General features: G+C 41.1%; 1 protein-coding gene across 4 annotated transcripts in view; it reads right to left on the minus strand.

Annotated features, from left to right (window-relative positions):
- The window catches only part of PDE3A (phosphodiesterase 3A), a 367,243-nt gene that overhangs the window by 155,497 nt on the left and 197,753 nt on the right, over positions 1-13,993 (minus strand). The window contains exon 1 of one of the 4 annotated variants that reach the window (XM_073318639.1): positions 8,895-8,930. The exons of 2 other annotated variants lie outside the window; for them this stretch is intronic. The gene's annotated coding sequence lies outside the window, so the exon portion shown is untranslated. Of the gene's footprint in view, positions 1-4,297; positions 4,368-8,894; positions 8,931-13,993 lie in introns of those variants that run through there. One more of the 4 variants, XM_073318631.1, reaches the window with a different exon arrangement.

The raw sequence follows: 13,993 nt of genomic DNA on the forward strand, positions 1-13,993 counted from the left end.
CCAGAATTCCCTTTTGTGAAGAATTCAGAAATTTTGGGGTTTTTTTCAAATTTGGAATTAGGTCAAATCTGGAGATCTCGAAATCCTTTGTGGACAGAACTTCCATCATCCATACAATCTAAGGTTTGGGAAGCAAGTTACCTAGCTTACATAGCAGAAATGGCCTATTCTACATAGAATAGTGAAGACTGGCTTGCAGAGACACAAGGGCAAATGACCAGCTTCAGGGTCACAGCATGGAGGTGCAAATGTTGGAGAGCAGTGGACAGAATGAGAACAGCAGTCTGATTTCCAAAGCAATGACTACAATATGCTCTATACCTGCAGAAACATGCACCAACCATTTGCTAGAATCTTGGGACATGCTGAGTATCTTGGAATCCTCAATTTGTTCTCGTGCAAGAAAACTCACTAAGCTGAGAGGTAATGTAAGTTGGAAAGCAGGCTGGACTGGTGAGGTGAATTGAAACTGTACTGAACCCAGTCTCAAACCTCTTTCAAGTCACAGATAGCTTCCAAGTGTATGCCATGCACCAGTGACAGACACGAATGATGCCTGCCTGTTCCTTCTTTCTTCAGAAGTTGGAGTGTGTGGACACATCCTCTTCCTGGAGAGAATCTATCGTGGAGGCAGGTGGCTGGCCAGGAATGTACCAGGCTCTCTGCTGCCCACTGATTCACCTCTGCACTGGGACTCAAATCCTAAAGGATCCTTCTCAGTCCTCCCCAGCTGGTATGAGGCAGAACATAGAAGCGGAAGTCCAGAAAAGGTCTTTAATTTTGGTTGTCAACTAAGTTAATTTTCTAGTAGGAGGTGGTTGGGAGTAGGATGTCAACTTTCTTGGAGGGGAGGGGGGAACCCAAAAATGTACAAAGAACATGGCAAGCAGATGGCTGTTTTTATTTTGCTGTGTGTGGGAGTCATACGTCTAGCATTTCATGCCAGGGAGGAATCTCACTTGTACAGATAATCAGCAGAAAGCCTTTTAACATTGCTTTTATAATTGACTTTGAGCCAAACATGCCCTGTGTAGCTCATATGGCTGAGATGGACTGACCCTGTGTACTCATGATTCTCAAAGAAACTCCTCCTTGTCTAGTAAATTACCTGCCCCCACTTTTTTCGTTTTTGCGTGATTGGGCTCAGTGATTGTGCAAAACTAGGCAAATATACAAGAAGATTGCCAGATAGATGAGGCGGCTTGTCTGGCAAATGGACTGTATTTCTGTTTGGATATAAGAAGGAAGGCTGGGGTCATTGGGTTGGATGTGTGTGGCGGTGGGAGGGGGTGTGCGGCTTCACTGAGAAGGAAGCATATTTGGAGCACAGCATGCTGGCTTGTGGCCCTGACATCCTTCTGCTACTTCTGCACATCCTTTATTAAGAAGGTACTGGAATTAAAGCACCTGAACTCTCAAACTATTTCTGGGGACTACAGGTGAAATAGTTTCAGAGTAGCAGCCATGTTAGTCTGTACCCAGAAAAAGAACAGGAGTACTTGTGGCACCTTAGAGACTAACAAATTTATTAGACCATAAGCTTTCGTGGGCTACAGCCCACTTCATCGGATGCATAGAATAGAACATATAGTAAGAAGATATATATATATATATATATATTATACACACACACACACACACAGAAAAGGTGGAAGTTGCCATACAAACTGTAAGAGGCTAATTAATTAAGATGAGCTATTATCAGCAGGAGAAAAAGTAACACCTTACAGACTTCAAGCTGTATCTAAGTACAAAGGTGGGAGTCTCCATGACAGTAGAAAGTGACATCTACCAAGGAACAATGACCTGTGAAGAGCCCTGGTTACACCTGAATCACAAAGATTTCATTATGGATGACAGCTTCCTATGTATGTAATCAGACATGGTTATTCTGGTGTTCTTGCTCCTAAGGAGTTTGGAACTAAGCTTTGTATAGGGAAGCCAACAAACTTAATAGGTAGACAAATTAGGTGTCTGTGTTGCATTTATTTTGAATATCAAAAAGGCGGCTCACTTTCTTGCAATACCAAGACACGACTACAACTGAATCTTTTGGATTCAGAGTTCAAGCCCCTCAAAGTTCAGAGGCATTCAGATCTGGAGATAGGTTTAGCTAATTATAAAAAGAAGGAGTCACTTGCAAAATTCAGAGCCAGCTTTGGATTTTGAACACTCCCAAAGTTGTTGAGGTCCACTTCTACTCAAAAGCTATTTAGTTCCATACAAACTCAAAAATATGAAGGCACTGGCTTCCTTCTACTTCTCCCCAAGAAAGTAAGTTCTAAAGAAATTCTTCAAGTGCCATTTCTATTCATGGAGTTGCAGAACTCTGTTCATGCATTTTTCTGAGTATTTGGGCATCTGTACAATAGACTTTACAGCTACCTTCTGACTGGGTGATGTGGAAGCAGTGCACATGATTCACTCCTTGCTCTCCTGAAATACATGGCCAGAAAGGAGGCGTATTCACTGAATAGAGGAATGATTTCTGTTCTGTCTCAAAGCCTGGCAGAGCCTCTACCTACTGAATGAAAAAATCCATCCGAATTAAGAAGCAGCACAACATACACTTGACAAACATTAAGGGGCAAATTTTCAAAGGAGTTAGGTGCAAAGCCCCAGCGAAGTAGATGAGTAAATAATGGCCCCATGTTCCAGATGGGGAAACAAAGTCTTTCCTTAGTCCACAGAACTAGTAGTGTCAAGGCTAGAAATAATTTGTGAATTCTTTGTTCCTAGTCTTTGGCTAAAACCACCAGATTATACTTCTCCCAAGGGCCTGATAACTACAAACTAACATGATAACCATAACAGCTTCTCAGTCTGTCAGATACAGAAAGGATAACTTTTAAACCAAATCTTAATGTTCAGTGGTTCCATTGTGTAGAGGTTGTGTGGCTCATAGGATGTAACAAACATCACCCGTTATTTGGAAGCCAATGCACTCCTAGTTTTACTCTGGATTTTCCTACATTTATTAATAGAGTCCAAATCTTTAATACTAATGGAGGAGGATAAAAAGTGTCGTGCATGTAAGCAGTGAAAAGATCTCTTGTGATTTAATAAGATTTGAAATTAGTAGTAAATAATCGTAATAACTCAGCAATTTTATCATCAGATACAGAGGCATTTTACAATGTTTTAAAGCAACTACGCAACTTTCCAGTCCATTTGTCAAAGTGCAGGCAGTTCCCATTTTAAGGCAGATGAACTCAAAGATCAAATCAGAAATGACTGGACAATTTTTCCTCAACGTTCCAAAGAAATTCTCCTATGGCCTGAAAGGAGTTATTTTCTGTAAGGAAAAATAGCATACATAATGGAAGCCTGGCTGCAGCTCTAACTATGGGGCCATGATTATAACCCTGAACTGTAAGGGAGCGGGGAGGGTGAGCTGGGACATGGAAACAAATTTGTTTCCAGATCATTTATACCCTTTTATTGAGTCATTAAAAGAAAACAAAAGAATTAGCTCAGATTCCTACTCAGCTCTTGCCAGCTTTTGTTTCTACTAGTATCACTCTTACTCTGTGAACTTTTTTTTTCTCAGTTCTCTCTCAGATTGAAAGTGTGTTTCCAAGAAAACTCTAGGGCTAGAGTCTTGTGCTGAACTGACCATGCTGTGCTGCTGGAGCTGAGCAGTTTAATGGCCCTCACAGGCCACAGTCTAGCAACTCAGCCATCAGCAACCAAAGAGCCGCTTTGTTATTGGACGGAGTTACTGAGAACTACAAAAATGACTGAACGTATTTAGAATACAAAACCCCATTTCATAAAATATAAGGACCTGACACTGCAAGGTGTTGAGTGCCACACACGATGGGGCTTTATTTAACAAGTCATAGTTAACACATTCCTCAAAACAATTAAATAAAAAGTTACACCTGGAGCCAAATGTTTCCATCTTCTCAGCTGGCTACTAGTACTAATAAGTATTTACTCCATCAGTTTGAGCATCAGATGAAGGGAGAGTCTGACAGTGATAGTTTTTATCCTAGCAGAAGATCCACATTGTGGTCACGCAGAACCTTGGCACAAACCAGAGAAGAACAACAGAAAATCATGGATTGACTATCATTGGCTTACATAATGCTGTAGAATGGGGGTGGGAGGAAAAAGGTAGATTTTTCAAGTATGATATATGTACTAGCTCTCTACAACAACATCTGCAGCCTATGTGAGTCCAGTTACAACAAGCAAACAACCTAAAAAAAAATCCCACAAACATCAACACACAAAAATCCAGTCACACTGAGTCTGTTCTGCAAAATGTTCTGAAATATAAAGAAAACCCTACCTGTAGTAGACACAATGGGTCCTGACAATGGGTCCTACTTTGCTTTAGATATGAAAGACATTTGAGTCTAGGCCTCCAAAGCCTCATGTACTTACAGTAGGATAACCTAAGTCTGAGAAACCCAAGGGGAAAAAAATAAATAGTTTCCCCTTCTCAGTCGCCTCAATATAAGAGCTGCTTAGGTATAAAAACGTAAATAACAATATGATAAAAAAAAAAGTCCTGCCCCTGGCATATGGTATTATAAACACAGTGAAGTGCCAGTATAAACCTTTATTCAAGAGACTGGGTTCTTTGTCAAGCCATGCCTTTCTTCCAAAACATCTTCACTGCCATATGTCTGCATCTAGCCAGCTGCAGCTCTAATAAGAAAGTTCTTATTCATGCTGTATAATGTTTTACAGGTTTGCCACAGGGGTCACTTGCTGTGAGTCATTTACGTCACAACTTGAACAGACTAATAGCTGAACGGAGCCAAGAAATGTAGGTTGGTTGAAGGGGGATGTGTGGGGGGAGGGAGAAGAAAAAAGGAAAGAGTGCATCAGACTCAAAGCTTTGCTATTTCCTTGCCTCACCATTAACCCTAAAAGCTGGGGGGAGGGGAGGATGCTCATTACAGTTGGGGGAAGAGGAGAAAAAAATTTAGCTACTGATATAAAAAAAAACTGTTGAAAGTCTTCTGTTTCTAATATTAACAAAAAGAAAAGGAGTACTTGTGGCACCTGGAAGACTAACAAATTTATTTGAGCATAAGCTTTCGTGAGCTACAGCTCACTTCATCGGATGCATTCAGTGGAAAATACAGTGGGGAGATTTATATACCTAGAAAACAATGGGTGTTACCATACACACTGTAATGAGAGTGATCACTTAAGGTGACCTATTACCAGCAGGAGAGTGGGGGGGAGGGAAACTTTTGTAGTGATAATCAAGGTGGGCCATTTCCAGCAGTTGACAAGAACATCTGAGGAACAGTGGGGGTGGGGAGAGAATAAACAAGGGGAAATAGTTTTACTTTGTGTAATGACCCATCCACTCCCAGTCTCTATTCAATCCCAAATTAATTGTATCCAGTTGGCAAATTAATTCCAATTCAGCAGTCTCTCGTTGAAGTCTGTTTTTGAAGTTTTTTTGTTGAAGAATTGCAACTTTTAGGTCTGTAATCGAGTGACCAGAGAGATTGAAGTGTTCTCCAACTGGTTTTTGAATGTTATAATTCTTGACGTCTGATTTGTGTCCATTTATTCTTTTATGAAGAGACTGTCCAGTTTGGCCAATGTACATGGCAGAGGGGCATTGCTGACACATGATGGCATATATCACATTGGTAGATGTGCAGGTGAACGAGCCTCTGATAGTGTGACTGATGTGATTAGGCCCTATGAGAGTGTCTCCTGAATAGATATGTGGACATAGTTGGCAATGGGCTTTGTTGCAAGGATAGGTTCCTGGGTTAGTGGTTCTGTTGTGTGGTTGCTGGTGAGTATTTGACTCAGGTTGGGGGGCTGTCTGTAAGCAAGGACTGGCCTGTCTCCCAAGATCTGTGAGAGTGATGGGTCGTCCTTCAGGATAGGTGCCCCAACCTGAATTCCCAGTTGAAAAGGGACCCTGGCGGCTTTGGTCAACACTGCTGACGGGACCATTAAAAGTCTGGTTGGGGATGCAGGGGGGCTCAGGCAGGCTTCCTGCCTGCCCTAGCTCCACGTGGCTCCCAGAAGTAGCTGGCATGCTCGGCTACTAGATGCAGGGGCGACCACGGAAGCTCTGTGTATTGCTCCCACCCCAAGCACCAACTCCGCAGCTCCCATTGGTTGGGAACCGCAGCCAATGGAAGCTGCGGGGGTGGTGCCTGCGCGCGTTGGCAATGAGCAGAGCCCCCTGGTCTCTCCACCTAGGAGACGTATATGTCGGCCGCTTCTGGGAGCCGCTTGAGGTAAGAGCCCCCTGGGTGGAGATTGCACCCCAAACTCCCTCCCACACACCTACTCCCTACCCAGCCCTAAGCCCCCTCCCACAGCCAAACTCCCTCCCAGAGCCTGCACCCTCCACCCTCTCCTGCACCCCAACCCTCTGCCCTAGCCCTGAGCCCCCTTCTACAGCCCAAACCCCTCATTCCTGGCCCCACCCAAGAGCCCACACCCCAACCTGGATCCCTCTCCCACACCCCAACCTCTTGCCCCCTCCCGCACCCTGAATCACACATTTCCGGCCCCACCCGGAGCCCACACACCAACTTCCTTCCCCAGCCCAGGGAAAGTGAGTGAGGGTGGGGGAGAGTGAGCTGAGGTCAGGACTTCGGAGAAGGGATGGGGGAAGGGTAGGGTCTCAGAGAAGGGGTGGGGTAGAAGGTGGGGCAAGGGTGTTCGGTTTTGTGCAATCAGAAAGTTGGCAACCCTAATCAAGCACTGTCTATAGAATGCAAATTATATACATACTGAGCATATTAAACAGAGGGTACACGCACCTCCATGAGTTTCTGAAAAAAAACACGTGGTCCAGTGAAAACAGTTTTGCTAAAAGCAGCACAGTTGCCCAGGCTCACAGATTACAGATTCTTAATGCATCGTCCTAGCTTATTTATTGATTTTGATCAATATGAGCTGATTGGTGGAAAAAGTGGCTCCCAAAATACTTACATTGTTTTAGTAGAGGAATCTGGGGGACAAGGGTGAGGGAGGAGCCAAGACAGAAAAGTCTTTTAGAGAAATAAGAGCGCATTAGGAGTTGTGGCTAGACTTACCTGTACGTCCCCTCCATGTGGCAATATGTTTGGGATTTCTTTTTTTAAATATAGAATGTCTGAGGTGAGAGGAAGGAGGAGGAGAAGGTAGAAGTCTGTTCATGCAGCTGCCAGAACAACTTTTTGACTTAATTGCAAATCACTAGATTAAGGGATCTTTGAATTTAAAAGCTCTGCACATTAAATTGAGAGTTGTTGTAATGAATCCACGCAATACAGACAGGAATGACTACTATGTACAGTCCCAGTGAGTGATAAAGGGTTATGACGATAATGGTGGAAAAACTAGCAGGATTCCTTAACTGTTCATTTCGAAACTTCAGGGTTCAGGGTTTTTTTTCCTTTGAAGTGTAGAATCCCTGTAAAGGAAATGCAATTTGGCATTGTGTTAGTTGGATTCTATTGAAAAACTTTCACCCCCCAGTTCTTTACACAATGTTGGGCCTTTTTGTCTGTTTGTTTGGGGTGGGGGCGTGTTGTGATGATAGTTAGTCTTTCCTTATTTAAATGAGTGCCAAAGGTTCAAATCATGTGGGAGCATAGGCTCCAAAATCCATCAAATTGCATCAGACTTTAGGCTACGTCTACACAATCATTTATGTCGGTATAACTTATGTCACTCAGGGGTGTGAAAAAAAAACAACCACTCCCCTGAGTGACATAAGTTTCACCAACAGAAGCACCAGTGTGGACAGCACTATGTTGGTGGGAAAGCTTCTCCGGTCAACATAGCTACCAGCACTTGTTGGGAGGGGTTTAATTATGTCAACAGGAGAGCTCTCTCCTGTCAGCATAGAGCGGCTACACAAGAGATCTTACAGCAGCACAGCTGCATCAGTGCGGCTGTGCCACTGTAAGCTGTCTAGTGTAGACATGGCCTCTAGAAAGTCTATAGGGTTGCATGTTGTAAATTTTAGTATCAGTGTAATGGAAGATGGCAGGTGAGAATGTCATTACATTAGTATAAAACTGATTTCTCTGAAGCCTTGGCCCCAGTTCTGAGCTACGCTTCCTAAGTAACACAGTGCAGGAGGCATAGAGATTTGGCTCATGAACGTTTTGAGCACCCGAAGTTCTTTTATGTGGATAAAAAAACCTTCACCTTTCCTTGTCCCAGTCTGTCTCTCACATGGTCCCATGCAACACTTCCAGTGATGCCAGCTGAAATTTTAACACAAGTCTCACAATAGTTGGTGTTTTTTCTTGAAGACCCAGATTGTGCAGTCAAGTGATTACGAGATAATCTCAGTTTTCATTTTTGGAAAAAGGCAACTTTGTAGCTCTGAAGCTTGGGGAGCAAAGTTTGAAAGTGTAAACCCTACAAGCTTGAAAACAAGAAGGCAAATAGAGAATCCAAAATCAATTATTTTTAAATCTCATTTTTAAACCCATCTCCCCATTTTTCAGAACCTGTCTCATGAGTTTTGAACACTGGGGGTTGGCAGCACTGCGCTCCTGTCTGCTCATCTGGTCTCCTAAACTCCACCCCAGCACCTTGCCTAGTCCTCTGAACCCTTTTTATCCCCCACCCTTCCTTCCTATCTCTCCGAGGCTCCTTCCCATTCTCAGGCCAATGAACACAACAGCATGCTGCCCTTCTGTCTGTGCCCTCCATGTCCCCTTCCTAGACTCCTGGTCTCCTCATGCTTCTCTGTCTCCCAGCCCCTTCATGATTCCACTATTCTCTCTCTCAGGCCAGCAGCAGGCCAATTCATAAATGTTTACCAATAATTTTAAACACTCTCCTGTACAGCCATGACAACTGGCCTATACAAGTGAGGCCCAAGCAATAAGCATAGCTAACATGAAAGGGAGAGCGAAAGAAGGAAAAAAGAAGAAGAAATAAAATACTCTAACCTGTCAACTCTAAGGCACATATCTCTAGTCTGCAGAGAGATTCTCTGCCCTTGCCCAAGGTATGGAGATTTAGGAGCAGAGATTTTATCAGTCTGGCTCCTAAAACAGAGCTCTGCTGCTGTGTTACTAGTAAACCACCTCTATTACAAGGCCTGGAGTAGAGAGCGTGCATGTGAATTTCTCCAGAGCAGAGCAGAGCATGAGAGTGATGTGATTACATTAGTATACAACTGATTTCTCTGAAGCCTTGGCCCCAGTTCTGAGCTACACTTCCTAAGTAACACAATGCAGCAGGCATAACACAGACTTAAGCCTGAATTTGTTTTTTTTAACCTTCCAAATTCTGAGCAGACCCCTGAGGCTATTTGTTCCAATGGTCCATGGGGCTGTTTTGTTGGCCCAGGACAGACGGAGTGCAATGTAATTTTGGCCTAACTAGCTCAAGCGGTGTTACTTGCTGTCCATCTTAGAAGTTGGATTTATTTTGTTTTAGATAGAGTTAGAGACACCATATTTAATCAGAAAGACTAACCAGACCCATTGTTGTAAACCAGCAACTGACCCTCAGTGGACATAATGGCACTGAAACAAAATGAAGAAGATAGACAGACATAACTCCCAATCACTGTTTCTTTGGAGGGGGAAATTTAATTAAAATGGATGGTTGTGAATTTTATATGTTAGATGGAGGAGGAAAGTATTCTTCATGTTCTATACACGACATTTTCACAACTTCCACCAAACCACACAAAAGATTCAGCTGAACAAGGAAAGAAGTCAAGATTTAAAAGTGAGCTGGGTTGCAGACCTGACCCAAAAGGAAAATTAGAGAGCTCTGAGGTGGGTCTGTGGAAGGCCAGTTATTGGTCAATGAAGGAACCAAGCTGGGTGAGCCCTAAAATATGCTTATGAATTCACTAAACCCTTCATTGGAGAAGCACAGACCCAAAACTTCTTTCATATCAGTAAGCCATAAGGAAGTCTGCAAATACATTAGAATCCGAACAGATTGTAGCAGCAGCTTAAGACTGGTATCATGAATACTGTGACAACAGTAGCTCTGTCCTGGAACCTGGTTAATGAATGCACAAGGAAATGTATTACATGCATTAAATGTAAGCATGGTGGTACATGTACGCAGTGTCAACCAACTCATAAATGTTATGTGCACTAAATCCAAAGTCACATGTGCCAGACTATTTTTTGACATTGTTCCCATAAGAGAAACTAAAAATAGACCCTTGGGAACTGTATGCTAGAGTTTACTCTTGAAGTTGTTAACCCTTACAGTGAAAAGGTTAAATAATTAACCAGAAGAACCAGTTCAGATATGCACTTTCAAATACATTCTATGCACACACATAAACACTATATACATGGTGGTGATAGCCATGTGAAATCGTGGAGTCATGTAACTGATTGATTTACATTCATACACAAAGTTTCAAATATATAAAATACATAGCAAGACAGAATGCACAGCAGAAATTACTTTCAATGCAGAAAGTTACAGAAATCAAACGAAGTTGCATGTGCTGCACTAACGGTATCACTGGACCCCGATGTCCTCCTGTGCCACCTTCTTGCTACTCAGGTGCACAAGTAATACATGCATATTCAGAAGGTCTTCTGAAGAACTTCTGCTGCAGAACCAAAAGATTTGTAACTTTCGCTAGGTGTCTTACACCCTTGCCAACATTCCAATTTAAAAGGCATAGCTTTCAAATGAACCCTTTAAAATGTAGTAACTGCAGCTTCAGCCACAAGATCTTTTTCTCACAGTAACCACAGTAGCCAAATTACAGGAAGACTAGCCTCAAATGTTGTAGGTAGCATCCCCAAATAAGTATGGTACAGTATGTAATACCCCCATTGAAGACTGTCCAAAACAAATACTATCCTGATTTTATGATTCACAAGTTTTTACACTGCTACGTATCACTCAGTGGAAAGGGCATATATCATTTGTGGCTGTAACAAACTGAAAAACACAGACAGAAGCATACACATGTTTTGAGGAGTTCAGAATACGCAGTTCTGAATTTTACTACACAGAACACAAACACTGGGAAAATCATCAAACAAGGGTTTGATTAAATACCACAACGGCTAAGGTAAGACCGGCCGAAAAGTGGGATTTCCCGTTTGTGGGAAATTTTGCTATTTTGAAATTTGGTTTCATTCTGACCTATGATCTTGACACCTTTTAGCAATGATGAAAGTGATAAGAATGTCAATTTCACAGTTACCTGGTTCCCAGGGTCTGTTTTTCCCCCGCTATGCATACTGCCTTGGACTGGGGACTCCATGATTTCCACACTCTTGGGCCAGTTCTAGTTAGGATTTGTTTTCCCTTAAAGGCCATCACTTTCCCTCTGGAGTTATGTTCAATATTAAGATAATTTGGAAAGTGTTGGCTAGATCTTAATGTTCTGGAAAATGGTCTGGACGTTGGAGACAGACTGCCATCTCTTCTGAAATTCAGGTTGGTGTTCTAATTCCATCCTAACTCCATGTTTTAAGAAGTTGGCCTTTTATTCACCAACAGGAATGCTTAGGGCTTACAGTGCATACAGAATCTTTCACCCATAAATCTGAAAATAATTTTCGAAGGTGGATAAATATCCTTACCCTCATTTAACAATTGGGGAAACTGAGGCAGAGAGGTTAAATTACTTGCCCAACGTCACAGTGAATCAGTAGCACCTCCAGGAAAATGAAGCCTTATGTTCTAACTCCAGATTTCATGCTATATCCTTTGCACAGACACTGTCTTTTTGTTGTGTGTTTATTTAGCATCTAGCATCATTCTTCTCCTGTCAGCAAATATCTGTGAAACCCACTGGCAAAGGGGTCTTTCATCCCCCTGTAGTACTGGTCCACACAGAAGATGACAACCTACTACTGCTGTTAGTTACGCCATTAGTTCAAATGACAGATCGCTGTGGTAGACCTGAAGATTCTAGCCTTACGATGACCCACCAAGTGGATGTTCACGGGATGCCATATGATGCGATTTCTGTTTTTCAGTTTGCTTATTTGAAAACCTAGGAAATTACTCACACAACAACTATGTTAAAAACCCAACATTTCCCCGTGGAAAAAAAACAGTATGTGATCATATAATTAAAGACTATCATAATATATATAAACAAGGGGACTGAATTAAGATTGCACAGGCAATCTTAATTCTGGAAATTTCCTAACTTTTCAGTGCTTGACTTTGTAACCTTAATAATATTCTTTTAATGCAGATTTTAGTGTGTAATTTATTTATATGTATTATATGGCTTCAGAGAGTTAAACCCTACTTTGATGTCCAGTTCCATAAATATTTGAAAAGAGGTCTCAATTGCATTATTTAGCCACAAGAGTTATGCATAGAGATCTGGAGTCAGAATACAGGCCTAGTTAAATTATAGCAGAACAAAGTTTTGCCCAAATTATTTTTCACTTACAAAAATATTGCTCCTGCTTACTTGATTCAATTGAATTATACATATTTGACTAACGGCAGAAATTAGCCCTTTACCACTAGCTCCTATATTCACAAACTGGTTTAAAAAATTTGAAAACCTCTTCACTTCTAAATCTACTTCTCAGTTTAACAGCAATATTGTTATGCTAACAACCTATTCTTCAGATCTTTCTCAATGACTTTATAGTTTGTAAACTTCATCTTTCAGGAATGTTCTCCTAGAAAGTTTTAATTATATGCACTGTGATTTTGGTTATTACTTCTATGTAATTAACTTTTCATTCTTGGAATAAAAACACTACTTATGATACTGTAATGGAGACCGAGTTATAGATGAGCAGGCACTTTCATTGTAGACACCACTGACTGCCCTTTCCTCCCCCAGCATTTCTAACTTTCTGACTCAGATATCCTTTGGGTTGAAATTTACTGATGATTGTGCTAAGGCCAGGAGAGAGAGAAAGAATGAGTGTGTGTGTCTATTAAGTATGGTAAAATTTAGCTGGGTTTTTTGGAAATGTAAGAGCATGAAAAAAAAAAGAGTCTTGCTCTCACTCTCTCTCTTTAAAAATTATTGTGATTTTTTTTTCTTTTAACCCCTCAAAGAAGTGGCCTAGTTTCTTTGACTTCACTTTCCTCAAATATTAAGTAGAGTTAATTATACTTCTCTACATCAAAATGGGCTTTAAGCCTGAATTCAATGTTTAAAAGTTTTGAGATCCTAAGAGGAAATGCACTGCAAAGTGAAAAATATTCAAATTATTAATCATAAGAACAGATTCATTTTGACACTTCAAATTCCCCGCAACACACTTAATGCTTATTGCAGCCAAATGCCTTTGACAAATATGAAGAAATCTGGTTTAGAATGAATAAACTTCTTAGTATTTAAAGTAGATCCAGGGTGTGACTTTCCATTCATTTTAACAACATATGGTACTGAGGTGTGCAGTTCAAACTGTCTTGTACTCTGCACATTGTTTCAAAGGCTGATTACATATACATGTGAAAATACATTTAATTAGCAGCATACGCTGGAATAAATAAATGTTTCCAGAGTAAGTTCCTTTCAATAAAGTACAGTCATGGAGTTTTGGATAGCCATACTATGGTGCACACAAATATCTATGCTTGTATGTTTCAACCTCATGTTGCAATAAATGTTGTGGCCCACTTTTTAAAAAAATTAAAGGCAATAAGGTAATGAAATAGTTTAAATTAAACAATATATTATTTTAATGGTATGGTCAAATTTTTACATACAGAAATGCCGAAGTTATGGACCAACTCAACCTCTTCCACGGAAAACACAGAAGAGGAAGAAATTTTAGGTAAAAAAATAAGCCAAGTTAATAATAAGGAAATACAGAAAGGAAGAGACAGATCCCATGATTAAAGAGTAATTGATTCTTGGAATGAAAGGGAATTCAAATAGTGTTATGGGTCCCATAATAACAACCATAACTTGTATGGTATTTAGACTGTATGCTCTCTGGGCCAGGAATTGCTAACACAATTCAAAAGTCAACATTGGCCAAGAAAGCATATAGTTTATTATAGGTCTCTACTATTCTAAGTATAAGAAAGTATTTGCTCAAACCCCAATTTTAGCACATGCTGA

The sequence above is a fragment of the Lepidochelys kempii genome, chromosome 1 (genome assembly GCF_965140265.1).
Source record: "Lepidochelys kempii isolate rLepKem1 chromosome 1, rLepKem1.hap2, whole genome shotgun sequence".
Classification (NCBI taxonomy): Eukaryota; Metazoa; Chordata; order Testudines; family Cheloniidae; genus Lepidochelys; species Lepidochelys kempii.